The sequence below is a fragment of the Cebus imitator genome, unplaced genomic scaffold, assembly GCF_001604975.1.
Source record: "Cebus imitator isolate Cc_AM_T3 unplaced genomic scaffold, Cebus_imitator-1.0 Scaffold133, whole genome shotgun sequence".
NCBI classification, from domain to species: domain Eukaryota; kingdom Metazoa; phylum Chordata; class Mammalia; order Primates; family Cebidae; genus Cebus; species Cebus imitator.
Window position 1 is genome coordinate 5,248,419 of NW_016107448.1, and position 13,697 is coordinate 5,262,115.

The 13,697-nt window shown below is 38.0% G+C and overlaps 1 long non-coding RNA gene and 1 pseudogene across 2 annotated transcripts in view; one reads left to right on the forward strand and one right to left on the reverse strand.

Moving 5' to 3' along the window:
• The first annotated feature begins 3,886 nt into the window (after positions 1–3,886).
• The window catches only part of LOC108313113, a 20,312-nt gene continuing 10,501 nt past the window's right edge, over positions 3,887–13,697 (forward strand). The window contains exon 1 of the long non-coding RNA XR_001828929.1: positions 3,887–3,952. This is a non-coding gene — a long non-coding RNA (uncharacterized LOC108313113). The remainder of the gene's footprint in view (positions 3,953–13,697) is intronic.
• On the reverse strand, positions 11,568–12,915 carry LOC108313112 (annotated as a pseudogene). The gene has a single exon (XR_001828928.2). The product of XR_001828928.2 is annotated as an immunoglobulin-binding protein 1-like (transcript).

Consider the following 13,697-nt stretch of genomic DNA (forward strand, 5'->3'; position numbering starts at 1 on the left):
ACATTGAGATACCAACTCACTCCAGTTAGAATGGCATCATTAAAATATCTGGAGACAATAGATGCTAGGGAAGATGTGGAGAAATAGGAACACTTTTACACTATTGGTAGGAGTGCAAATTAGTTCAACCATTGTGGAAGACATTGTGGTGATTCCCCAAGGACCTGGGAATAGAGATTGCACTTGACCCAGCAACCTCATTACTGGGTATATATTCAAAGGGTTATAAATTGTTCTATTATAAAGACATGTGTGTTCAGTGTGGTACTGTTTACAATAGCAAAGACCTGGAACCAACCCCAATGCCCATCAACGATAGATTGTACAAAGAAATGTGGCACATATACACCATGGAATACTACACAGCCATAAAATATGAGTTTGTGTCCTTCATAGGGACATTGATGAATCTGGAAACCACCAATCTCAGCAAACTGACACAAGAACAGAAAATCAAACACCACATATTCTCACTTATAGGCAGATGTTGAAGAATGAGAACAAATGGACACAGGGAGGGGAGCATCACACACTAGGGTATGTTGAGGGGGCTAGAGGAGGGATAGTTGGGAGTGGGGAGGGTGGGGAGGGATAACATGGGGAGAAATGTCAAATATAGGTGATGGAGGAATGGTGGCAGCAAACCACCTTGCCATGTGTGTACCTATGCAACAATCCTGCATGATCAGCATATGTATCCCAGAACCTAAAGTACGATTAAAAAAAAAATTAAAAAGTATTTTTTAAATAAAGAATTAGAAAAAAATCAAGCTCAGCAGAAGCTGCCTATTCTACTAAGGTTTCCATAGTTTCCACCATTGCATATTAAATTTTTTAACTTACTTTTTTATACACGTATAGTTGTATGCTTATATTTTTGCTGTTTTTCTTTTTATAAAATGTTGTACTTAGAGCACAGTTGCAACATACCTACATACTTTTTCACACCTATATATTTTTTCAGTCATTTAAAAATTACAAACATTATATTGTTTATGTGCTTCAGTATGTATTTCCTAAGAACGAAGTCAGTCTCTAATATACCATAATATAATTATTCGGTTAGTATTACAACATTGACATGATGCTATTTACTACCAGTCTGTTATCTTTGGTACAGCTATTTCCTTGTATGTTGTGTGCCATTTTTTTTCTGGCCACTTTCAATAATTTTCTAATTTCATTTGTTTTTCAGCAGTTTAGATAAAGTGTGTCTAGACATTATTTTCTCTGGATTTGAGATGCTTAATTGTTGTTGAGGTTGCCTAATTAAAAGTTGATACAGAGTAACTTTCGTAAGTTTTCAGCAATTCTATTTTCAAATATTTTTTAAATGTCCTCTCATCTTCTTCTGGGATTCTAATAATACGTGCATTATACTGAACAATATTGTTTCAGAAGTTGCTGAACTCTTGTTTATTTCAGTTTTCAATATATATCACTTTTGTTCTTCAGATCTGATAATTTCTATTGATATAACGTCACATACACTTATTTCTCTATTTTGCTATTTCCAACTTATCATTAAACCCATATAATAAATGTTATATTTTGTTTGATTCTTTTTTATAATTTTAATTTCTCTACTAATAGCTATATTCATATACTTATAAATATCTCTTATTTGAATTTTCTTATATTCATTATAGTTGCTTTGTTTTGGTCTAGTAGTTCCCATATCTGATCATCTTATTTTTTTTTAATTATTCCTTATATTTTCTTGTTCTATTGTATGTCTAGTAATTTTTATTGGTTATTAGACATTATGGATGTGACATTGAAGTGATTTGTCTATTCTACTATCCTCTCAATAATTATTGGATAAACTCCTGAAAAATATTGAGAAAGAAAACTATGTGAATTTCGTGGAAAAGGCATTATATACAAAGGAATTACAAATGCAGAGGACAGGGGCATTCTGCATTTGTAAAAAAAAGGGAAGAATCCAGCGTTTAAAAGTACATTTTCAACTTCATATCTTACTTCAGCCATATATGGTAGCTTGTGTCATTAATTCCTAAACATGTTCAGGGTTCAGAAGAAAAGTTTGTTTATATCTTGTTGGTATGAAAGTTTGAAGAGTTTAGTTTCATTTTCTCTGTGCTTCTAGAGTATTAACTACTATTTTTTTTGCTAATTTTCCTTCCTAAAATGTGTTATTTCTCATTATTTTTAATCTATTCTCTTGTCCTTTATGAAAATCTGGATTAATACATTTTTGTGGTTGTCATTTTGGGAAATTAGGTTTAACCACTTCACCTAGCAGCTAGCTCCTTTAGTATTTATTACACACCATCAGTGGCTCATGTACACCATTGAGTATGGGGCCTCTGTATTATCACGCTGGATCTAAACAATATGACCCAGTTATGGATTTGTTACACCTATTCTTTTACTCTAAGGAGGTGTAAGATTTTGTGTTCTTCCCTCTTTCTTTACTTCCAAGAAATGTAAGCTATGATGCCACTATTATCAGAAGTGGTACTTGATATAGAAGAAGTAAGAAATTTTAATTAAGATAGGAAAGACAACTACTGTCTTTAATCATAAGACTTGGATATCTTCATTCTTTTTTTTCTCCCATGGGCATCAGTTATATTAAGATGTGCAGTAGCGTCTCCCAAGTGGGAAATAGAGCAAAGTCACATAAAAGTATGTGTGGAATAGGGTGCTTTTTTTAGCCTAATGATCTAAATCATAAACTTAAAAAGCACAATGGATATTCAACTCTTATGAACAGAGGAAAAATCATCTGTCATTTGTGACTGAATAATAATTTTGATTAGAGCCAGAATAACTCATAAAATGAAATTAGAAAAAAAGTCAATTTTCCAAAATATTGCAATGTTATGAAATAAGAGTCATTCTTCTTGCACAGATAAGTAAAGTAAAACTCTAAAACAAGGGATAGAAAACTCTGTTCAGGCCAGATAGTAAATATTTTAGAGTTTGCAATGACATCACCTCTGCTGCAATTATTTAGCTCTGTCAATGTAGCATGAAAACAGCCATAGACAATATGTAAATGAATGTGCATGGCTGTGTTTCACTGAGGCTTAAATTTCATATGTTTTGCATGGGTCATGAAATATTATTACTCTTTTGATTTTTATAATTATTATTATTAAATGTAAAATTCATCTTAGTTTGAGGACCATTCACAAACAAGCAGGAAGTTGAATTTGGCTCACAGGACGTAAGTTGCCAACCTCTGCTCTGAAAGGATAAATAATTACCTAAAGACGTATAACTGGTTGGATCCAGCTAGAACATATTTTTTTTTACATTACAAAGGTAATTATCTTCATTTAATTTCTGTGTGATACCATCACAATTAAAATCAAGCATTTTTCACCTATTTGCAAAGCTCAGTCTTATTTTTCAAGGAGCTAGAAATGCCAATATAGGAGACAGAACACATCTAAAATGGTTTTTCTTCTTTTATTCCTTTTCAAATGCAGTGTCAAGTGGTATCCAGATATTGCTCACATTGTTCCTGCCCTCTGTCTGTAGGTGAAATTCTTCAAATATCTGATTGTCTAAAGTCAACAATTGACACAGTTCACTTTTGTGGGGGAATAGGATGAGTTTCTAACGAAAAAAGTGAACTTAACAGCATTTATTCTTTATCCAAGGCAGAAAAATTTAAGTCTATGAAAATACTCAAATGTATTTTTTCAATATTTGAGACACTGTTGTTAAGAATTGTTTTATAAAAACATAAAGATTAACTAGGTCAGGTGTGGTGGCTCATGCCTGTAATCCAAGCACTTTTGGAGGCCGAGGCAGGTGAATTGCCTGAGAATCAGGAGTTTGAGACCAGTCTGGCCAACACGGTGAAACTCCGTCTCTACTAAAAATACAGAATTAGCCAGGTGTGGTCGCAGGCGCCTATAGTCCCAGCTACTCAGGAGGCTGAGACAGGAGAAGCACTTGAACCCAGGAGGTAGAGGTTGCAGTGAGCCGAAATCACACAATTGCACCCTAGCCTGCCAACAAGGAGCAAAATTTCATTTCAAATAAAAAAGTATGATCTTAATTTCTCACCAAAAGTGTTGTTAACCAAGGATTTGTACATACTGTACAAAATAAATAATGATAAGGGACACAAAGACCTTGGCCTATTGTGGAATGAATACTGCTGTTTACTAAATATTTATATTTTCCTGTCACCTGGTAGCATTTCACTCCCTCTGCCTCTGTACTTCAGGGGAACCATATGACCGCTCCAGTCAATGAGTTACGAGGTGAAAGTGAACTGTGTCACTTCTGGGTTGAGAACTTAATTGGTTCTGTAACATACTCTGGGGTGCTATTTACTATTTACCAGAGCAAGTGGAAATGTTCCAGATTACAGTTTCTCCAACAGCCTGGGTCCCATGGTGAGAATAATGGCAACACTGAAAAATGCCACCGCCAACTTGCAATGAAAATTTAGAGTGAATAACACATAGAGTGAGTAAGAAACAAAGCTTTGTTGGTTTAAGAAGCTAAGGTGTGGGATTTTGTTTATCATGACAGAATCACTTGGCCTTTTCGGACTGACATAACTATTTGATTTGAAGACACAGCCTGTTAACCCCATCAGCCTTTTATGGGAATGACAACCATTTACATGAGCCTGTTAAAGTCACATAGAAGATTTTATGAAATTTGTGTAATTGCATGTGCTACTTCCAAAATAAATATGCAAGAGATTATATTTTGTCTATAGCTATCCTCAGAACTTGTATGATCTACTTCATCATGATTTACCTAGAGTAGAATCATGATGTGCCTGCTTTGTGCCTATTTTATCCACGTTACTTTAAGCAAAGCAGCTAACTTGAGGATATAAGTCTTCCCTGACCCTTTATCTCAAGAGTTAAACATTTGGCAAGACTCTTCTTTGGCTTTTAACTTGTTAATGCTAGTCTCTTAGAATGTGCCACTTAAAAAAAATTATAGCAAAAACAGGCTGAGACACTCTATCTTTGGAGATTCTAATGAAAATGCTTCCGATGCTATAAGTCAATGGGTTGTTCCTTTGACTATGTTTAGTATTTTTTAAAAGGATGCCATGTTATTTTAGGAGACACAGATTTAAAAAATAACAATATTACCATAAAGGAATACCTATTTTTTGTTGCTTCAAATTTTATCTTTTATTTTTAAAAATCTGTGCAAAATCTGATTGTACAAAATAAAAATAAATCAACAGAGTGCTCCATTTTGCTAATGGTATGTTGTTAATAAAATCATAGGTTAAAAAAGAAAGAAAGCCCCTCATATGGTAAAGATAAGTTTAAAGAGAGGCAAAAAATAAAGGTGACATATTTGCCATAAAATAACAAGAATGAATTAGAGACCCACTGGAGTATTAAAACCAAGAGCAGTGGTTTTTAAAGTGGTGAACAGTTAGAATTTTATTTATTTTTGAAGCATACAATGCTTTAGAGACTTTCTTTTTTGCTACTGAATATTTTAAAACCTAGTAAAAGCAGTTAGATTATTTAAATAAATTAAACAGTTTATAAATGTAAGATATCTTTTTCTGCCAGAGTTAAATCACTATGACAGAAAGGGCAAGGGCACTCTTGAGAATCCCATGGGAGAAATGACACATGATTCTTTCAAAGCTATAACTTTGAGTTACAATATTACACATCAGAGTACAATAAACTCAATATTAAAGTAAAAGAGCTGGATGCAGTGTCTCATGCTTATAATCCCAACACTTTTGGAGGCTAAGGTAGGAAGATCCCTTGAACCCAGGAGTTTGAGACCAGTCTGAGACAAAGAGACACTGTCTTACAAAAAAATTTAAAAAATTAGCCAGTATGGTGGCATGGACCTGTAATCCTAGCTATTCAGGAGGCTGAGATGGGAGGATCACTTGAGTTTGGAGATTGAGGCTTCTTTGAGCCACTATCATGCCGGTGTATTTCAGCTTGGGTGACAGAGTGAGACCCTATCTCTTAAATAACTAAGTAAATGAATACATAAAATAAAAAAAAAAGGCAACCCATATACAAGCAGACAAATTAAAATTAACACTGGCATTATAAATGTGAAATTATGGCACTGAGTCAGGAAAATAGAATCTAGAGGCAGGAAACATATGCAGTCAATTCACACTTCAGTTATAATAGGAAATATTCTCTCCATAAGACGTATGCCGTAAATGACTTTGTAACTTTACTTCATTCTCTTTATTTATATAAGACATACCCCAAGTAGGGGGTATTTAAACTCATAAAAACTCTGTTATAAGGCCTTTGAGTCCCTATGCTCAGGCCCACTCTCACACTGTTGAGTGTACTTTCTTTTTCAATAAAACCCTTCATTCATTCATTGCTTTGTTTGTGTGTTTTGTCCAATTCTTTGCTCAAGATGCCAAGAACCTGTACACCCTCCACCAGTAACATATTTTTGCGAGCCTGTCTGGAGGAAGAGGTAAGCCCTAAGTTTGGGATTCATTTCTCTCCCTTACCTTTCTGCTCCATTCTCTCTCTCTCTCTATCCCTCTCTCTCTCTCTCTCTCTCTCTCTCTCTCTCTCTCTCTCTCTCTTCCTTTCCTTGGGACCCCTGGAGGACAGTGTCTAAACATGGAAGCAACTGCAGGTTTCTGGCCATGGCCAATGAAACTAAGGGGTTACCATGTGGAGAAGCCTAACTGGCACCACCCAATTCACTTAAGGAATCTGCATCTTTTTTCATTTTTGTTTTTCCCTCTCTTTCTTTTTCAGTCTTACGGTGGCTGTTTCCTAGTATCTCCTTGGAAATTAAGGGCAATTGGCTGGAGTCACTCCCAAGTATTGACTGAAGGCCTAAGGAATGAATGGAAATAATTGCCCTGCTCTGAAGGGATAAGAATATTTTTTAAATATTTTCTTCAGGTAGTCCCTGATCCCTACTTGCAGGTGGTGCAGCTTGGAGCAAACTCACATGCTTCAGGCAACTTAAATCTTTTCATATGATAAGTTCTTCCCTTATTGTACTCAACCAGCTAAGGAACAACAGACTCACACGGCATTCAATTCTCATTACAGTTTATGGCTATTCTTATAGAGCTCATATTAAGCTTTGAAGGGGAAACTTGCATGTGGTATGCACCCCTAAGACCAGAGACATCTGGAGCTTTAAGATTGGATCCCACAGGGGAACACTCCATGGGTTCTGCAGACCTCAAACTCTCCAAAGAGTACGCTCTTGGCAGAGGTTCTGAAGTTTAATATTAACCTCCTTAGAATTTTCTCTTGTAGTTGCAATGCTGCTTGATGCCAAAACTGTTTGGAATTTAAAGTTTACTGTCTAATTGGAAAGTAGGATGCTGTTGCATGTATTCAGGCTTTTGTTAAAAGCAGGGGTTCTGGTTAATGTGTGATGTCCTCCTTCGGTACTGTTTGGCCCCACTGCTTCTTGGAGTCTGGGGAGGTTTAGCTTTTAAAAATCAAACTGCCATGGAGACTGCTTTACCTGAAATTTTGTTTCACAGCCTTCCTTGCGTAATCTAATGGGGCAAGGTAAAACCAGCAAGCTTGTATTGCTATCTCAGGCTAAGGTTCCAAGCTATTGGATCTTCATTTATGTGTGTGTATACATATCTAGATGTGTCTATTTGTATGTACACTTGTTATATGCTGTGTCTACTGAATTGGCTTATAAGTAAAAGAGCTCTCATATATTAAGTAAATGGGTATAAGCAATTTTCAAGTTCACCTGACTTAAAGTGTAACTTTACTAAACAAGCTAGCTTTAAAACTATTGGTGAAATAAAAACAGAAATGTCTTCAGAATTGTTAGCATATATTTTGTTTAAATTTTATGTTTGTCTTTGCTAGATGTTTTAAAATATTAATGTTAATTCCCAAACTGGGAGTTACCTGGGGAGAGCCTGCCTTCCATTCTATTCAAAGTCTCACTGAGATAAATGCATGCCTGTTTGCTTCCTTTGGAAAGGCTAATCAGAAACTCAAAAGAATGCAGCAGTTTATCTCCCACCTGTGATCTAAAAGACCCGAAGCCCCTTCCTTACCTTGAGTTGTACCACCTTTCTGGACCACACCAATGTATGTTTTACATGTATTGATAGACATCTTATGTCTCCCTTATTAAAAGTAAAAGTTAAGTACAGTAAATGAGATAAACACTTTAGATAAACTTTTTGTGTAAATTAAAATCTTAAAAGTTATTTTTAATGCTCATTTAATATATAGGTCATTTTCAATTAAGAAAGGTTGTAATATGAGGAAATATATTTGTAAAATTTTTGAATTGTTCGTATCTACAAATGCCCATATGTAATAGTTCAGAATTTCTTCCTTTTTAGGGTCTCACTAAAGTTTTAGGTTACTAAGAATAAAAACTTTAGTTAGCACATAATTCTGTGTACAAAATGTGTCAGCAAAGGTCAGATACAGTAAACTCCTCTTCGAAGGTTTAATTTTTAACTTATTTGTTCTTAAGGTCAATTTCCTTGTATTTTCCCACTCCTAGTTACCCATCCCATAAACAACTTATCCCGTCAATCCTAATCTCCTAATCACCCTTAGCTACCTGATCTTTCCAGCTGAAACTAACCTCCCCACCTTTTCTGTGCCCTAATCTGCCTGGAAATGACTTGTACTGTGATGGACAACCTCTCCCTTCCTGCCTAGTTAGCCCTATTCAATTTTAAACAGTAGCCAATCAGGTCAGCTTAGATTGTGTGGTCCAACTCTAGCCAATGGGGACAGGACACAGAAGTAGAGACTAACTGTGTTAGGGCTAAAAACCCCTTCCTTCCTTTGCTTGATGTTCTCTCACCTTGGCTAGGAGTGTGAGCAGCACCCTTTTGTAGAAGTAAATTTGCCTTGCTGAGAAATCTTTTGTTTGAGTGCTCATTTTCTTTACAACTCTGAGCCCTTATTTCTAACAATATGGGGACACACCCAGGATCCCATTCTCCTCCAGCGAAGGGTCTTTGATCATCTATTGTGAGGAGATACATCCCAATGTCTCATTGTGGTGTCCTGAGGGGTAAGAGATCGAGACCCACCTGGCGTGATGAATAAATCCAAACTCTGAGTCATGTGGGAAGAAAAGGCCTACAAATAGACATCACCATGACCAGGTGACTCTGCACAGACCAAGGTAAGAAAAGCCATGGGGAAGGTGAAGTAATCCTTGGTCAAGACATGAAGAGACATCCAGTAGGTGGATTAAGCTTCTAGAGAAGGGAAGGAAGAAATCTGTAATATGAAGGATTGAGCCTCAGCAAACCTCTAGAGGGGAGAGAGCAAGAAACCCCTAATACAAGGGATTGAGCCTCAGCAGCCTTCAAAATAGGAAATACCCCAGGTAAAGCAGGAGATAAAAAAAGTCCAAAGAAATAGTAAAATTCCCCCTGACAGTCCCCTAGGCCTCATCGTAAATTATTGGAGGGATAATGAAAGGACTAAACACAAGAATAAAAACAGCAAATGATAAAATATTGTTGTTTCCTTTGGACCAAAGAACCCATCCTTAAACCCTCAGTTTTCTGGCAAAAGTTTCAGTCGAGTGAGGATTGAATTTGTCAACATTTAATACAGTATGTCAATGACAAGAGTTCCATCTCCCAGGAGAAAACAGATTATACCCTGTGTTGGTAGCAGGGACCTGTTCTCCTTTAGCCCCTCAAAGGTTTAGGAGGAAAGCCAGAAATCAACTCCTCTGAAAGGAGTAAGGTCTCTACCCCTGAACAGCCCACTAACATCTGGGACCCACTAGACCACCTGCCTCTGCCAAATCCCCTGCCCCAAGCGGGCACACAGGAGTCTCCTCACTCAGTTCCTCCCTCATATAATCCTTAATGAATGTCCCATGCTCCCCTTAGCCACATGCTTGAGCATGTGCCTCCCCTAGGAAAGCTCTAGCATGAGCTAGAACAACCTCTAAGAAATCAGCCCCATTCTCTTCACCTTAATTAAAGTGCCCCTTGGAAAAGGCTTCATAAATACCCCCTTAACCAGCTCAGAAGTCCAACATTTAAAGAAGTCCAACATTTATGGGGCAGCAGATCAAACTGATCAATATTGGGAGCCACAACTATATACTTAGGCCAAGTTAATGTCCATTCTGGGCATACTCTTTTCAGGGGAAGAAAGAAGCATGATCCACAGGGCTGCTTTAGTAGTCTGGGAATGTGAACATCCTCCTGGCCAAAACGTTCCTGCAGCAGATCAAAAATTCTTGGCCCAAGACTCTCAGTGGGACAATAACAATGCAGCTCACAGGAAATATATGAAAGACCTTAGGGAAATGATAATTAAATGGATTTATGAATGAGTTCCCTGGACCTAAAACCTTTCCCAAGTATTCAATATACAATGAGGGAAAGATGAAGTACCTATGGAATTCTTAGATACATTAAAAGAACAAATAAGAAAATATGCAAGCCTAGATTTGGACGATCCCCTAGGGCAAGGAATGTTAAAGCTTTATTTTGTTACTAATACCTGACCAAACATCTCCCCCCAAAAATTGCAAAAGATAGAGAATTGGAAAAATAAACCCATAGGAGAACTTCTAAGGGAAGCTCAAAAAGTATATGTAAGAAGAGATAAGGAAAACAAAAAGCAAAAAGCAAAAATTATGTTCTCTACTTTCCTACAGAGGGTCTCAGAAAATAGGGCCCCCTGAGACTACTCTCCACCACCCGGAGGCCCATATGCATCTAAACAAAGTATCCAAGGGCCCAGGACACATATGGAATTTAATTCCCCACTTGCTTGGGCAAAGGGCATAAGGAGGTGGAGCCAGGGAACCAAAAAATAGTGAGGGCAAAAGAAAAAAATAAATATTTCAAATGTGGAGAAGTAGGTTATTTAAGACAGAATGTTCTGAATGGGAGAAAGAAATAAATCATTCCACTTACAGGCTTTGAAGAAGAATAGGAAGGTCAGGTGCTCTGCTCTTTTTATCTCAAGTCCCACCAAGAGCCCTTGATAAGTTTAGTGGTGAGTCCGGAACATGAAGTTGTAACCTTTTTAACAGATTCTAGAGCAGCTCATTCCTCTGTTTGTTTCCTTCCATCTAGCATCCTCTGCTTCTCAGACAAAACCGTTTTTCACAGGGGTAAAGGGAGAGGTTTTTAAGGCAAAAAGTTAGAAGACACAGAAGTCAGATACAGAAATCAATTACTTACATTAAATTTCTACTAATCCCTGAAGCTAGAACTAACCTATTAGGGAGAGACTTAATGGTAAAATTGGGTATAGCCCTACATGCTGGCCCAGAAGAATTTCTCACTTCATTAAATTTACTTACTATGGCAGATGAAAAATATATTTATCCTGATGTCTGGTCAAGAGAAGGAAGTTGAGGAAGACTTCAAATTCCTTCAATGTCTGCAGCATCCTTTTGCAGACATGACATGCTGAGACCAGGAACCCAAAATGATGGTAACTGATAGTGGTGCTACGGCCTTAAGTTTTGGTCACAATCTCACATTTCTAAACACAATTCTGAGAGAACATTGTGTTGGACTAGGCTTATGTACTAGGCCCCATCAAATCAAATCAAACCAAAATAGGGTCACTCATGCTAAGAATTTTTTTTTCTCATGTAATAGAGGGAACTTTTATTTTTTCAGAGAATTCAGACAGCCATTGATTATACAGAGCCATTTCTCAGCACGCTTTTCTTTCTACTTAAGAAATTAAAATACAACATGATGAGGATGATGATGCCAAAACAAGACTGCTGGTTCACATCACCTAGGATACAAATACACACTTAATCACTTGACACTTTATTGAATGCAAAGCAAGATTTAGCATCTTTGCCTTTGTTGTACCTAGCTGAGGCCGGAGCCCAGGGAGGGGAGGACTGCATGATTTTTCTTGGCGGGGGGAGGTGTGCACCCTGCAGTCCTGTGGTGTTGTGGGAAGATCAGCCCATGTTCTGTCGGTTGCCATAGCCCCTAGGATGGGTGTCCTTCCAGTCATCCCACTCCGGAGCTCTGTACAGTGTTTGTTCATCATCGTCTTCCTCCTTTTTTTCTTGATTTTCCCGTTGCTGAGCTGCTTTTTTGAATTCTTCTTCTGGTGTTTTCTTGGTTATTCCCTGATCTGGTAATGCTCCATATTTCCGATGTTGCTCATACCAGTCACTCACTGTCATAGTTGCCAGACTTGGATAAGCAGCTCCAAACACTTTGGTTTGGGCCATGTTCCTAGTGAGAATGAAGGGTTCCATTGGAGGCCTCTCCAGACGAGATGTGTTAGAAGTTGATGCCTCTCTTGAAGAGTTTCTTTCTCTCAGGATCTTTATTTCCTGGTCAATGCTCTCAATCTCTTCTTAGCTGATATCAATCCACCTCCGAAGGTGAAGATAAGATTCATGAACATGCTCATCATCTGCTTGACCACTTTCCACAGCAGATTTCATTGCAGATAGCCTATGCTCCAAATCCTTCTTCTGCTTGTATCTCTCTATTTTAGCCTGTCTTTGAGATGCCATAGCAACAAGGCTAGGATAAGCCATAGAGGAATTAGCAGTGTGATTTTCAGCTGAGTTGTTCTTGGCTTTGGGCAGCTCAGACTCTGCCACATGATAGCAATGGCACTCAGTTAAGTCGTTTATAAAGTGTTCTGGAGCCCGCTGCAAATGATCTAGACACTTGCTGGGGTTGACTTATTTCATGGTGAGGGCTCCTTGAAACGCTGGTACCAAATAGGTACTTCAGGTCGGTGGGACCAATCTCTTCCAAGTCTTCATTTCGGCTGAATAAGTCGAGCTGCAATAACATTTTGGCAGCCTTCTCAAGGAGGTCCAGGCGTTTGAACACCTTCTCCTGGACTATCCGGGAACCGGCAGGTGCAGTCGCTACTTCTACTTCATCCAGCAGCTGTTTGCTGGTTTCCAATAGCTCTGTGAGCCGCGCAGCAGTAACTCGTCTTCAGCGGCCATCTTGAGGAGAGAGAAGCCCACTCATGCTAAGAATTTAAGGAAACACATAGGTTCTAGAAAGGACAGGTTTTGATTTTTTTTCTCCTACAAATCTCTGTAACAGAAATTTCTCAAAGCATAGGTATCCATCCCCTGAAGTTCCCATCAAATATTTTAACCATATTAATTTCCTGTCACCTAGAAACCATCAAGCTTCAGCTGATCATGCAACAAAAGTTCCAGCCAGTTCCACGTGAAGACACCACCACTAGCCATCAAGAAGCTGCCATCCTACCCTGCCTCCACTAGGCAGAACAGGCTGAGAATTCTGTGCTCCTTAATGGGTAGGAACTATGCCCCATCCAGCATGAAGCAGTTACAGAAGAAAACACCATCAGTTCCTCTGCCTCCCATAAAGATTTAGGGGGATCATATCTCTCAGGGGACATATAAGGCAGGAAAATAGGGCCTGGAGACAGGGAACAAAAGGCCAATTCACACTTCAGCTGTAACAGGAAATATCCTCTCCATAGGGTATACGCCATAAATGACTTGGTAACTTTACTTCATCTTCTTCATTTTTATAGGGCATACCCCAAGTACAAGATATTTAAACTCACAAAAACTGTGTAACAGGGCCTTTGAGCCCCTGTGGTCAGGCCTGGTCCCTCACTGTGGAGTGCATTTTCCTTTTTATTTTTATTTAGTTTTATTTAGTTTTTATTTTTTAAGACGGAGTCTCGTTCTGTCGCCCAGGCAGGAGTGCAATGGCATGATCTCAGCTCATGGCAACCTCTACCTCC